This window comes from Acromyrmex echinatior, chromosome 7 (genome assembly GCF_024713525.1).
Source record: "Acromyrmex echinatior isolate Ae372 chromosome 7, ASM2471352v2, whole genome shotgun sequence".
NCBI lineage: Eukaryota > Metazoa > Arthropoda > Insecta > Hymenoptera > Formicidae > Acromyrmex > Acromyrmex echinatior.
This window is the reverse complement of record NC_141858.1, coordinates 6,261,892-6,275,390: the sequence shown is the minus strand read 5'-3', so window position 1 is coordinate 6,275,390 and position 13,499 is coordinate 6,261,892. Positions and strand designations below refer to the sequence as shown.

Below are 13,499 nucleotides of genomic sequence, written 5' to 3'. Positions count from 1 at the left end.
ATAATTTTTATAGGCATTTTCAAGATGCCGGCGCAGATGTTTTTTCGTTTCAGCCTGAGTTAATTAAAATAATTATCGCCAGTCTAATTTTGAGCATATCGATTCTTTTCTTATTTTTCCAAGGGCAGGTGTCATTTGTTAAAAAAAGAATAATAATTTTTAGCCATTTCCGATAAGACTGAAACATGTCCTTCCGGTTTTGTGTCTCTTACTAAAGTGACTTTATAACACGTTACTTGTAATTTACGTGCCAAGTTTATCGGTACAAGTTACTTTTTTCGGTAATAGATAACGACATTACATTTTCTTGTGAGTAACGTTCATGGCAACGGAATTACATTTTTGAGGTAACGATTTTATTAATTGCTTTTATCGTTAATTTATTGGGTATAGGAATAAGTTTCCGCCTTTTTTAAATGAAAAAGATGTGTTTATTTAAACAAATCTATATAAGTGAGTTTATTCAAAGTATACTCCTTCGGAAGCGACAACTTTCTCCCACTTTTTCAGTAATAAACGGATTCCTCGAATGAAAAAATCTGATTTTTTTGAAGCGATCCATTCATCAAGCCATTTTTTGATACCTTCATAAGAATTGAATCGTTCTCCAGAAAGGGCCGACTGCATGGAACAAATGGAAATCTGAAGGGGCAATGTCCGGTGAATACGGCAGCTGGGGCAGAATTTCCCACTTTACTCCTTCCAAGTATTTCTTGACCGGTTTTGCAATGTGTGGCCTAGCATCGTCATGTAACAGAATCAGCTTGTTGTGCCTATTGTCCCATTCTGGTCGTTTTTTTTTCAAAGCTTGGTTTAAACGTATCAGTTGTAGCCGATAACGATCGCCAGTGATGGTTTCGGACGGTTTGAGCAGCTCATAATATAACTTCTTTGATCACACCAGATCACAATATAATCTTCGAAGCATGGATATTTCGTTTTGGCATTGATGGACCTGGTTCACCTGGCATCATTCATTCCTTCAAGCATTTAGGGTTATCGTAGTAGATCCATTTTTCATCGCCAGTTACGATACGATGTAAAAAACCCTTCCTTTGTTGTCATTGACGAAGCATCTCGCAGATGACCAAACGTCTTTCTATGTCTCTCTCTTTCAATTTGTATGGTACCCAATTTCTTTTTGCACCATTCCCATTGCGTGTAGACGTTTTCCAACAGTGGATCTATCAATATTTAACTCTTTTGCCAACCTATCGAGCGATAAACACGAATCTTCTTCGAGTAATGTTTACAATTCTGCATCTTCAAATTTTTTCGGTGCACCTTCGCGTTCTTTGTCACGCACGTCAAAATCACCAATGTTGAATCGCCGAAACCATTCTTTACAACTAGTTTTAGATGGAGCATGCTCACCGTAAATATCTACGAGCAAACGATGCATTTCCGCAGCACTTTTCTTTAAAATAAAATAATGGAGTAAAACTTCCCGCAAATGTTGCTTTTTTGGAATAAATTCCGACATCTTCAACGCAAAAAAAGTTACTCTTTGTTACGCTTCGAATGAATGCCATCTATTGGACTCAAAAGTTTGGACACACATCTTTCAAAAACATGTCTTGCCGTTCTATCAAACGCACGAGCAATGCTACTAACGACATCTTTCTGCAATGGGCGGAAACTTATTCCCATATCCAATATTTCTAGCCGCGTAAAAGTTTTAGTACTAACATGAGAGAATTGGGAGAAAGGACTCACCCATTTGCAGAAGCCGCCATTTGCATCGTGAAGTGAGCAGGAGATATGGTAGGAGCGAGATAGAACATGTGGTGCTGCACACACTAAGTATTGTACCGATTCATACAGTGAATCTGGGAGTTTGGTTCAAGTGATCAGTCTGTACGGACGTGCTCACGCGTGCGCTCTCTAAATGTTGTTTGCGTTCCTTCTTAGCCACTTTCGGACTTTATTTACCGTTTCTCCTCTAATTCCATTCCTCGATTCATACTCTTGAATGATGATGGCATGCGGGAAGACCCTCCCATGGGCCTCTTTGACTTGAATCCGGATGATAAGCAGACTGATAGCCCTATCGCGTCTTCGAATCATACCTTCTCGTCAATCTCAAAAATTGGAGGAATGTGACAATTTTATTAATAAGACGTCCAGAGTCTTGAGAGACGTCTCATTGCCAATTAGGTTAGACAACATTAGAGTGATGCTTGCTGGGGAATTACCGTTAACGCCTTTATCTGACATGACTCGAGGAAAGCAAGGTAAGAAATTCAATAAAGAACAAGTAAATAATCAACACTGTTGCAGATGAAGCTTCGGTGAGTAAAACTTTGCTTTCACCGCAAGATCCGTAAAAAGTTATCCATAAAAATTTGGAAAGATCTCGTCCCCTTCTTTCCTTAGAGGAAGATGGGGAGCTCTCTGCATCCGACATTTAAGAGGAGTCTATGAAATCCACAGATCTTAATAATAAAACGGCCACTTCTAGCGGAGACGTTGAGGCGACTTCCTCGGCCATTCGTAGCGAGGAGAATATTGTAACGACGGTCTCGTGACGCGTCAGCAAAAAGCGCCCACCTGAGGAGGAGAGTTTGTTAGAGGAATCCCCTCGTAAATTGCCATCGGAAGGCGCTGCCAAGGGCAGGTCGCCGACGAATTCTTTGGATACAATTTGCAGGTATTCTTCTAAAGATATGCCACTTTATGTGGTCCTTCTACAAAAAATCTCAAATGATTCTGCTCGTTTAAATCATGATTAGCCGTACTGTATTAAAAAAATTGATCGATAACAATTCCTTAGTTGAGGTTAAGTCGACGAGTTGCAATAAGGGCTCGGTCTCTCTCAATAAGCCTGCTCAATAATTTTGAGAAGATCAACAGTCTTTGTACTATATATCCATACGAATTCTCTCGAGGCACATAATCTCAAAACAGCTATTTAGAGTCATGCGATCTGGCGTTATAAAAAATGTGCTGCATGATGTCTCTGAAGAAACAATATTTAATGACAAACAATTTTTTATGCTCTTATTTTTTATATGTTTTAATATTATAACCACGTTAGTTTTCAAGATATATTTTAATTACACGAGCATTAACATGTGTAAATTAAATAATAATTAAATATCACAAACTATAACTTTTGCTGTGGTTTTTTATGCTCTTATTTTTTATATGTTTTAATATTTAATGAGTTCTCCTCTCCGATTAAAATTGTTTCGGTCCGCAGATTCTCTCGTAACGTACGGAAAGATGGAAAAAAATGAATTTCACGCAATCCGTTTTGGCCAAATTCCAGAATCTTCCTCGTGCACTCACATTGATGCATGTTTCCTTCCCGGTGATTCCATATATCTCTCATGTCTTTATGTGTTTTGCTTGAGGTTCGACCATGTCGGTTCAAAGAGAATGCAAGAGCGCAGCTTGCTGTGCGAAATGTGAGTAAAGTAAACATGTGAAGTTGGAGGATTGTCCTCATCATCATTTTCTTCTCAAATGTTGTAATTGTGGTCAAGATCATTTTCCTTCTTCTAATAAATGCTTCATGTACAAACAGAGGCAGATATATCAATATACAGTTCTGAAAAATATCTCTTATGCTGAGGTTCGCAACAGACTTGGCATTTCCACCAAATTACTCTTCACCCTCTCCCCCTTTTTTCCCCTCCCCCCCGGATCTCTCCCCAGAACCTTCCCTCTTCCTCTTTCTCCTCTTCTCCCCGTTTCTCTTCTTCTTCTTCTTCTCCCAATTTCTCTGACGTTAATCCTTATGAGTTACTCGGATCAATCCCAGAATTTGGTTACCCGCAAACCTTCGAACCCACCTAATCCTATAGCGACAAAGTGTGGGCCTTTCCTCCAGGAAATTTTCAAGCACATCATAGAACTCAGCCTCAACAGGTACGACGTTCCGACTGCCAGCTCCCTACTAGGAGGGCCCAATGGTCCCTCGGTAGACTTTCACAATGCCCACAGGTTTTGTCTTATCGTTCTTAAGGGACAGGTGAGAAGCTCTCCATTCCTCTTTCTCCCCACTCCCCGGGTACTCCTCCTATCAAACTTCTCCCTTCTTTCAATCCCCTCCTCTCTCTCCTATTATCCTCCTACCACTCCCGCTAATTCTTCTATCTCAGAGTTTACGAACCTCGTATTTATCTTTAACCTGCTACAGCAAATTATTGGCAATAATTTCTTCATCTTCTTCTGTTCACAAATTGGCAACTGTTTATAACAAATCCATAAGACGCTTGGTTAATCGATTCAAAATAAACAATAATCACCATTCTTCTCTGCCTCAACGTAACCCTCAATTTATAAAATTAATTTTCTGGAACTGCCGCAGTGCTACCTCTAAGAAACCTATAAAAATAATTAAAAATAGAAATAGAAAAAAATTGTTGAAAGTGTGGATATCCTTATTCTTGCGGAGACGTGCCTTAATTCCACTGAGGACTTTTCGATTAGAGGCTTTGATTGTTTACGCTTAGATTTCAATAATAAAGACATCAGAAGTATGACAATCCTCATACGTAATCCAATAAAATTTCAAGTCTTGAAAAACTTATCATCTTTTCTTCCTTCAGTCGAAATGCTAGCTATTCAGATCTTCTTTAATGATTCTTCTCTCACAATCATAGCTGTTTATCGTCACCCCCTTTTCTAAAAACATCGCGAACTCTCTCTTTTCTTTTCTCAATTTTTTTAATTCTGTTCTTTTTCTTGGAGATTTCGCACCTCTTTGGGGATTCCCTAGAACCAATTCTGCGAACTCTCTTCTTGTAGATTTGACAGACTCTTACAATCTCCCTTTTCTTAATCCCAATTCTACTCCAACCTTTTTCAATCATCCCACCAGAGCCTCTTCCACTATTGATCTTGTGTTCTCCTCTTTAAATATTTCACTGTTCTGCGATGTGTCCGTCGGTTGCGATTCATGGGGCAGCGATCACTTCCCAATTTCTATCAATATCAACTTGCAAATTAAATCCATTTCTTTCTTCTCTAATAAAATTTGCCTCACGTGCAAGCAATGGTTGTGTTAACCACTGATTAGAGGAATATGCTCAGAAAATAGCTGATGAGACCTCAGCAAATGCTCTTTCAGCTCCAGAAAAAGGATATAACATATTCACTGATCGCATTTTGGAAAGTCTCGGGAATTACTTACCATTCAAACACTCTCGCAATAACAGTAAACAATATATCCCTGGTGACTGCACCTCTCGGGATCCTCCCTCGACATCCTGGTGGATTCCGGAATGTGGTGAGACGGTGGTTAAGTCTCGGGCTTCCTAAAGGCCTTTAAACAGGCTCCGACTACTGAAAATTATGAGGCATATCGAAACTCGAGAGAGTTTTCGAAGAACTCTCCGACGTGCCAAACAAAAAAGTTGAAGAACTTTTTACGAAAATCTCAGCTCTCACATTCCCTCTATGGAGGTTTGACGCATGCTCAAATATTTTAATAACTGCCGCCTCGTTTCCCCTTCTCTCTCCATTAACAACCTCTCAATTAACGGAATCTTTCAAATTCAAGAAGTCATAGATAAATTCTGCCCCCCTGTTCTCCAGAATCCACTGTTCCTGATAGGACTCCGGAATCTCTTGCTTGGCTCGACTCATCGTTCTTTCTTAACGAAATCAGGGCCATGCAAGGATATCTTCCCGGCCTGGACGGTATTGACTACCGCCTCATTAAAGCTCTCTCGGATGAACTTCTTTTTTACTTACTCTCTTTATTAAATCTCATTTACATCTTCCACCTTCCCCGCTCGCATTCTATCGTTCACTTAATTCCGAAACTCCATGGTGCGGACCATCGACCTATATCACATCCTGTATCTTAAAGCTCTTAGAGCGTATGATTCTGAATAGATTTTATTAGCTTTCTGAGTCACCCTCCTCACCTCTTACTTTTCTATTCTCAATCAATTAATTCGGATTCAGGAAGTTTAAGTCCTCCCAAGACAACCTTACTATCTTGTCTCACATTCACAAGGCCTACCTTCTTCATCAGGACACTGTGGCTGTATTCATAGATATTAAACCCATTTTGACAATGTCTTACCTCATATATTAATCCAAGATCTCATCAATTTGGGTTTTCCCCCTTCTTTTATTGAATTCATCAATCTGATTGCCTCTGCAAGATCCAATTCGTGATACATCTTTTTCCCCCCATCTATCACTCGCATAAAGGCACTCCCCAAGGGTCAGTACTCAACCCCCCACGCTCTTCAATATTTATCTTAGAGATATCGACGAATCATTATTACCTGACGTACACTTGCTTCAATTTGATGACATTGTCATATTTTCCTCCCACACTAATACCAGAGTCGCCTAACAATCAATAGAATATTTTTTAAATAACATTCGATCCTTCCTGAATAACAGAAGTCTTGAGATCTCCTCCTCAAAAACACAATTAATGATTTTCTACAAAAAATATAAGAATTCCTACATTAACTGTTCGATTAAATTAGGGGAAACTGATATTTTCTCTTCCCCTCCAGTTAGATTTCTAGGTATAATATTGGACCCTAAACTTTTAGGCAAGCAACATATAGCATACGTAATTAACAAAGGGAAAAAGTTAAATTCTATTATTTCCGCCCTTAAAATACTTGGTGAAGCGCTAGTCCTTCTTTACTTCTATATACAACCCTATGAGTTGATCTTCTTTCGAATATACTTCTCTTATCTTTGCGTTGAACGATAATCAGACCTTGGAAAATTACAAAAGATATAAAACCAGACGTTGTGATTGGCTTGTGGTGTATCCACCCCAATCAATGTAATGCATGCTGAAACTTCCACTTTTGCACCACAGATTCAAATTCCTGGCCTCCACATACTTTCTCAAAAATTATTTCTATACGAAACTACCCTGTCGTAACAAAGCTCTTGGAACCTTGCGACTGTGCCACAACTCTTTCACAATATGCATACCTTTTAAAAAATTTCCTGTCAGCAACCATATTTTTCGTATGTGGCAGTATAAAAATGATATATATATTACCCCCACTCTTCCTGTTTTTCAGAATTCCTTCTACTACATGCATCAATTATATTAAACCTCCGTCTAAACTTATCTGCTCTGGACCTCCCCAATTAGCCCAGCTCGTCTTTGACGTCACCTTTAAAGATCTGATCTCTCAAGCCATCGTATTTTATACAGATGGATCTAAATCTGAGGAGGATACATTCGTCGGCTCCGCTATTTACTCTCTCCAGCTTGATTTGCGACAGATATTCGAGCTTTCCTCCTCCGTTTCGGTGTCCTCTGCTGAAGCTTGGGCCATTTATAATGTCTTATCCATAGCTATCCATAAAAATCTGAAATCGCATTGTAATCTTCTCAGATTCAAAGAGCATCCTCGACGCTCTGCGAGGATACAATAACAAAACTTACAAAACAACTATATCATTGACTATACACGTGCATTAATTGAAGAGATCAAATTTATAAATATATTCGTAACGTTCATTTGTATCTCGTCTTACAGTGGCATACAAGATAATGAGATCGTAGATCAATTAGCCAAGAGGGCAATATGTGAGAGTTCGGATTCCAACTTTAAAGCTTCATACTTCGATTTATTTCTAAAAAATGTCTGAAGGCGAATGTTGAGAGTTTCATCGGAAGGACATCTCGTGACAAGGGTGTTTATTACTTTGGTAACTTCTATTCTGAAAATGACTTCATGACTCTCATCTCTCCCGCATGTATATCATCACAATCAATCATTCGAGAAGCAATCATTATAATTTCAATTCAAGTCTTTAACGGAAAAATTTGATCCTTCTTGCCTCTGCGGCTCCTCCTCTCAAGACCTAATTCATATAATTTTCTCTATCACAGAACCTTATGCCCTCCCACTTCGTACGGCACTTCGAAGCTCGATTCGAACATTGAACAATCCATTCGATCCTCTCGAAGTTATAAACTGCCTTATGCAAGTCTTCGGCAAAAATTTGTCGCCTCTTTGCAAGCTTTAATCTCGCATGTGACCGCTTATTATAATTCAAACATTCGCGGCGTCAATTCGCGGCACTCCCCAAGCGCTTGCATCGAGCACGGACCCTCTATCTTGTTCCAGCGGGCACTCAGTGTCGCTTGAGACCCTTGCCGCAAGAGACAAAACCTCTTTTTTTCAACGGCGAATTATTTCGCAACGCCGAAACCTGCAAGACAACATTATCAATCTATCAATGCTTACGTACAATTCAACGTTGTGATCTGGTATTGTCTCCGTTCAATATATATGAGAGACAGAAGCCACTAACCAATAAGAAGAAGAAGAAGACTAATATTATACTGCACTAGTACATTAGTATTGTGTGTATGTACAGTTCGTAGCAGGAATGTCTGGGGTTCGATTTTAGGGCTCCACGTTTCATTCTTAGCTATTTTTATATTCATGAGTGTTAAAATCTGATGACCGAATATTACGTCAGCAATCATAAATGTATCGTAGTATTTGTGAATTGTGTTTTGACAGCTGGTCGATGTAATATCAGTTTTAATCAGGAAAATCGCTCTGTATCAGATCACTGAGTGATTAGATTGAAGACATTTTAATATTTCTCCATTCGAAGAAAGACGACAAAAGTTTTTCAGTAGAATCTTTGAAATACTCTAAAGCTTAATTGATTGAAAGGAAGCGGATCGAAGCTCTCAATATATCAGATAAATTGTAGTTTTGAAAAAGTATAATTGCCTTTACTTGCCAATAAAAAAATATACTTCGTAAGTTGTTTTTCTTACACAGGTAATAACATAAATAAGCGAATAAGATAGTCAACAATGGAGTGCTTGTGCGAGAAGTGTTATTAGAGACAAGAACAGAAAGATAACTTGCAAGCAATAATTTTTTAAACAATGTTTAAGGGAACTTCGCGCATGGGGCGAGCGTGGAAGGTATAAATAATTATTTTTTTACGTGTCAGAGTTAGCAACAAAATCGGAAATAGGTATATTTCAAAAGTATATGTTACAAGGAACATTTTGGTACCTAAAACTTGCGAGCAATAAATTGTTTAAACAATTTTTGAATGAATAAAGTGTTCGGCGAGGGCGCTGATGCTGATAAACTATAATAATTATTGTTCATGTGTTAAAGTTAGCAACAAAATCGAAAATGGACATATTTTGATAGTAGATGCTATGAGGAACATTTTGATATCAAAAACATGTGAGCAACTCTGTGCATATATCTTTTAATTATGACGCTGCTACGCATGACTATGCAGTTTTGATTATTTATCGATATTTGTTTAACAATGTAATTTTTTTTACACAGTGCGACAAATATGTTCCCGGACACGAATCACATCTCAGCAACCAGTGGCGACATCTGTGCGTTCAAACATGCATTTTAAAGGTTGAACATTTTGCTATCATCTGTCAAAGTTTCATTCATTTTGGTTGACATATAAGAAGATATGACAGTTCATGTTAAACAAGATTTTGGTCGAGGTAGAAATTTTAATATGGAACAAAGAGCAGTGATTAAATTTAACGCAAAATTTGGTAAAAGTGCAGAAACATTCCGATCGATGCAACAAGTTTACGACAGTCAATGTCTAGGTCGTACAGCTGTTTTTGAGTGGCATAAGCGTTTTTTGCAAGGCAGAGAGACCGTTGAAGATGACAAAAAATCAGGACGGCCAATTTTGGTTCGAACACCCGAAATGATCGAAAAAGTACGTGATTTTGTTGCAAATGATCGCAATGCATCATTAAAAATGATGGAGGAGGAATGTTTCTGATGCACTTTTACCAAGTTTTGCGTTAAATTTAATCACTGCTCTTTGTTCCATATTAAAATTTCTACCTCGATCAAAATCTTGTTTAACATGAACTGTCATATCTTCGTTATATGTCAACCAAAATGAATGAAATTTTGACAGATGATAGCAAAATGTTCAACTTTTAAAATGCATGTTTGAACGCACAGATGTCGCCACTGGTTGCTGAGATGGTTCGCGTCCGGGAACATATTTGTCGCACTGTGTATATACATACGATTATATATATATATACATATATACAGGGTCCATTATGAAAGTAATGCGCATGATTTTATTGTGACGCGAATATCCATCGCAGCGGGGTAAAATGGGTCGGGAAATGTGGTGGGGAGTCTGCCCTTCCAAGGTAGCCGGTCGCCAGTTTGCTCCGAGCAGTCTGAGTGGAAAGACGTGCCTCTGCGTGAAGTGTGTTTTTCGACTTTGTAACACGGCGCGATGGAGCGTTCGCTTGAACAGCGCCATCAAGTTTTGCGTGCGACTTGGAAAGAATGCAATCGAAACATTCCAGATGCTTCAAGAGGCCTTCAAGGACGACTGCATTTCAAGGTCACAGTCCGGGAGGTGGCACAAGGCGTTCAAGGAGGGCCGGGAGGAGCGAATGAGCAAGTCTCGCATCGAAACGATGCTCATTGTCTTTTTTGACGTCCGAGGAATCGTCCATTTTGAGTTTGCACCGCAGGGAGAAACTGTCAACTCAGTCTTCTACCTGGAGGTGCTCAAGAGATTGAAACGCCGGGTCGCGCGCGTGAGGGCTGACATCAAAGACGCGATCAAGCTCCACCATGACAATGACCCCCAGCCACACGGCCTTCATCGTTGCCAACTACCTGGCCCGGAGCAACACCCCGGTGGTCCCCCAGCCCCCTTACAGTCCCGACTTGGCTCCGTGCGACTTTTTTTTGTTTCCCCGTCTGAAGAGAGAGCTGAAAGGAAAGCATTGGGAGTCCGTGGAAAACATCCAAAAGCATGTTACAACGTTCCTAAGAGACATTCCCGTCGAGGAGTTTCAGCGTGCCTTCCAGGCGTGGCAGACACGTCTCCGCAAGTGTATTGATTTAGGGGGGGGAGTATTTTGAAGAATTTTGAGTATTTGTACCGCTACAATCAATAAATCTATTGTTCCCAGAAAATGCGCATTACTTTTATAATGGACCCTGTATATATATATATATATCGTACTTTTATCTTATCATCGTGTACTACCACACTTTATAAACACTATCACACACGGTTTGTTTACTCATTCCTGTTAATAATTTCGATTCAGAACACTTTTATGCATAATTTTATTGAATTTCTTCTTTAAGAAACGCGCGCAAAGATATAGAGAACTGTGCGATCTGTGTGTTAAAATGGTCGATAAAAGTAAGAGAGAGAGACCGTGAAAGACGGCCATCTCTATCTCTTTTCATTCAATGGTGTAATGGGAGAGAGAATGAGAAGGAGATTGATCGTCTTCCATAGTCCCTCTCTTTCTCATTATTGATACGGAGCGAATTCGTGAGCTCGCTTTGCTGATATGTATTTTTCTAGATCATCCAATAACAGCGAGCACTCACGGATTCACAGTTGAGGCTGCTGAATGCGACCAATAAATCCGCAATAACAATTTGAAAAAATGCGTGTTTAACATACGCTGAAAATTTTCAATACTCATATCAGTGTTGAATATTGAAACGCAGCCACATACACGCGAGAAAGCAATTGTTTGTTACGTGCGTCAGAGACGACTAGGATACTGACATCAATCGTCCAGACAGAAAGTACATATACAACTTTTGTACAACGCAAATTGTGAATAAAAACTAGTAGCATAAATTAGTCAGCAAAGTTCAGTGCATATAATCACAATATCTCTATGCGAGTACTATTACATTTAAAAAAAGTACGATAAGTTTGTGTACTAATTATTTTAATATTAAGTAAATAAATCACGCAGAAAATAATAACTAATATTTTGGAAATAGTTTCCATTGATTTGGTTGACTCATTAATGCAAAACGAGGACATGAAACAAGATTTGGTGAAAACAGCTATTCCTGTTAACGATGTTCAAACTCCAGTAATTAATTTGGACCGAATGAAACAAACTGATGAGAACAACATTAAGATGGACATAATTAAGATTAAGAAAAAATTATGAATACAGATAAGGTACGCATACTTATTTATTACTGACGAAATTTTACATACATACACACACACATATATATAGTATATATATATATATATATATGTGTGTGTGTGTATATAAGATGTTTAGTATTAGTCGGTTCTTAGTTTTGTGTGTCAGTAAAGCGTTAATTTCTTTCGTCGAATTAGTACGTATCCGCTCGGCTTACCGCCAAACAAGCGCAAGATTATGTTATAATATTATGTATTCCTTTTTATTAAATTGAATTTACTCTAAATAAGCTAAATTTTTACGTCATCATGTCCTTAAACACTATTTAATGTTGTATATATACGTTTTTATTATACAGATAATAATTGATGCTTCGTTATACAAATCTTATATATTCTTATATACCTTTATTATATTTTACATAGAATGCAGTTCCTCTAGGTAGAGGAATTTCGATTCCAGAGTCCATAATGAAAAAAATCTGCATCTCGGAAAAATGACTTGCGACCTTATGAGTCATTTATTTTCACTGAAGAGATTGCTTCTTCATCGAGAACTGGAAAAAAAAACTTAAATTCGATAAAATTAGATTCGATATAAAAGAAATCATTGTCCACCAACGATAAATTTCTCGCAATGAAAGGTATATAATCTACTATGAATGTGTTTTTTAAAATTATAAATTGGTCGACTAAGTTTTAAAAGATACTGAATGAAAAATTATAATACAACTGTATATGTACTTCATTCATACAGAGATTTAAACTTTTCGATTTCTAATATATTTCTGCAATGTTATAACATATATGTATCGCCTTTCAATTATACAAAAAATTATTTCATATTTATATCTGTTGCAGACCATATATTATAGCAATTTAAGAATGTCAAAAACGCTAAAGAACTATTCAATACTGCGATTGCAAACAAATGTAAAGATCACGCAATCATCTATTTAAAAGAGAAGAAAATGAATTAAAAAGACGTGTTATGTATATGTTATACACGTTATTGATATGTTTTTTAGGTGATGATATTTTTATTATTTTGAAATTTTATTAATTTATTACATCAGATATACGACATGAGTATATATAATCAAAATTTTCGTTTCTCTTCGTTAATTTCCCTGATAACATTTATGTTGCATAAGATATCTAAAAGACATCTTTGAGGTGTCTTATGTCTAAAAGATGTCTAAAAGATGTCTTTTAGATATCTTATGCAACATGTATATTATCTGAGTTAAGTAAAATAAGATTTTAAAATTGTATTAAGATTCATATTAACTCAAATGACATTATGGTTTTCTTCGCTAATTCATATACTAATGATTTAAAAAAAATTTGATTGAAATTCATGATACTTTAAACTATTATGATTTTCTTCTATAACTTATGTATAATCACTAGACTTTGATATTTCAAATAAAATATTTTAAATAATTAGTTTTTCATATATTCATCATTTTTCAAAGAGAAAAAAAGTGACAGAAAGAGAGTAGTAATACTAGGCGGGTTCTAACTCACGGGGCTAGAGGGGAGCGCGGGAAGTACTCGTAGGCGCGGGGATATTCGTAACGCGG

General features: G+C 37.6%; 1 protein-coding gene across 1 annotated transcript in view; it reads left to right on the top strand.

Moving 5' to 3' along the window:
- The window catches only part of LOC105145135 (galectin-8), a 111,642-nt gene that overhangs the window by 44,854 nt on the left and 53,289 nt on the right, over window positions 1-13,499 (top strand). The gene's annotated exons all lie outside the window — the stretch shown is intronic.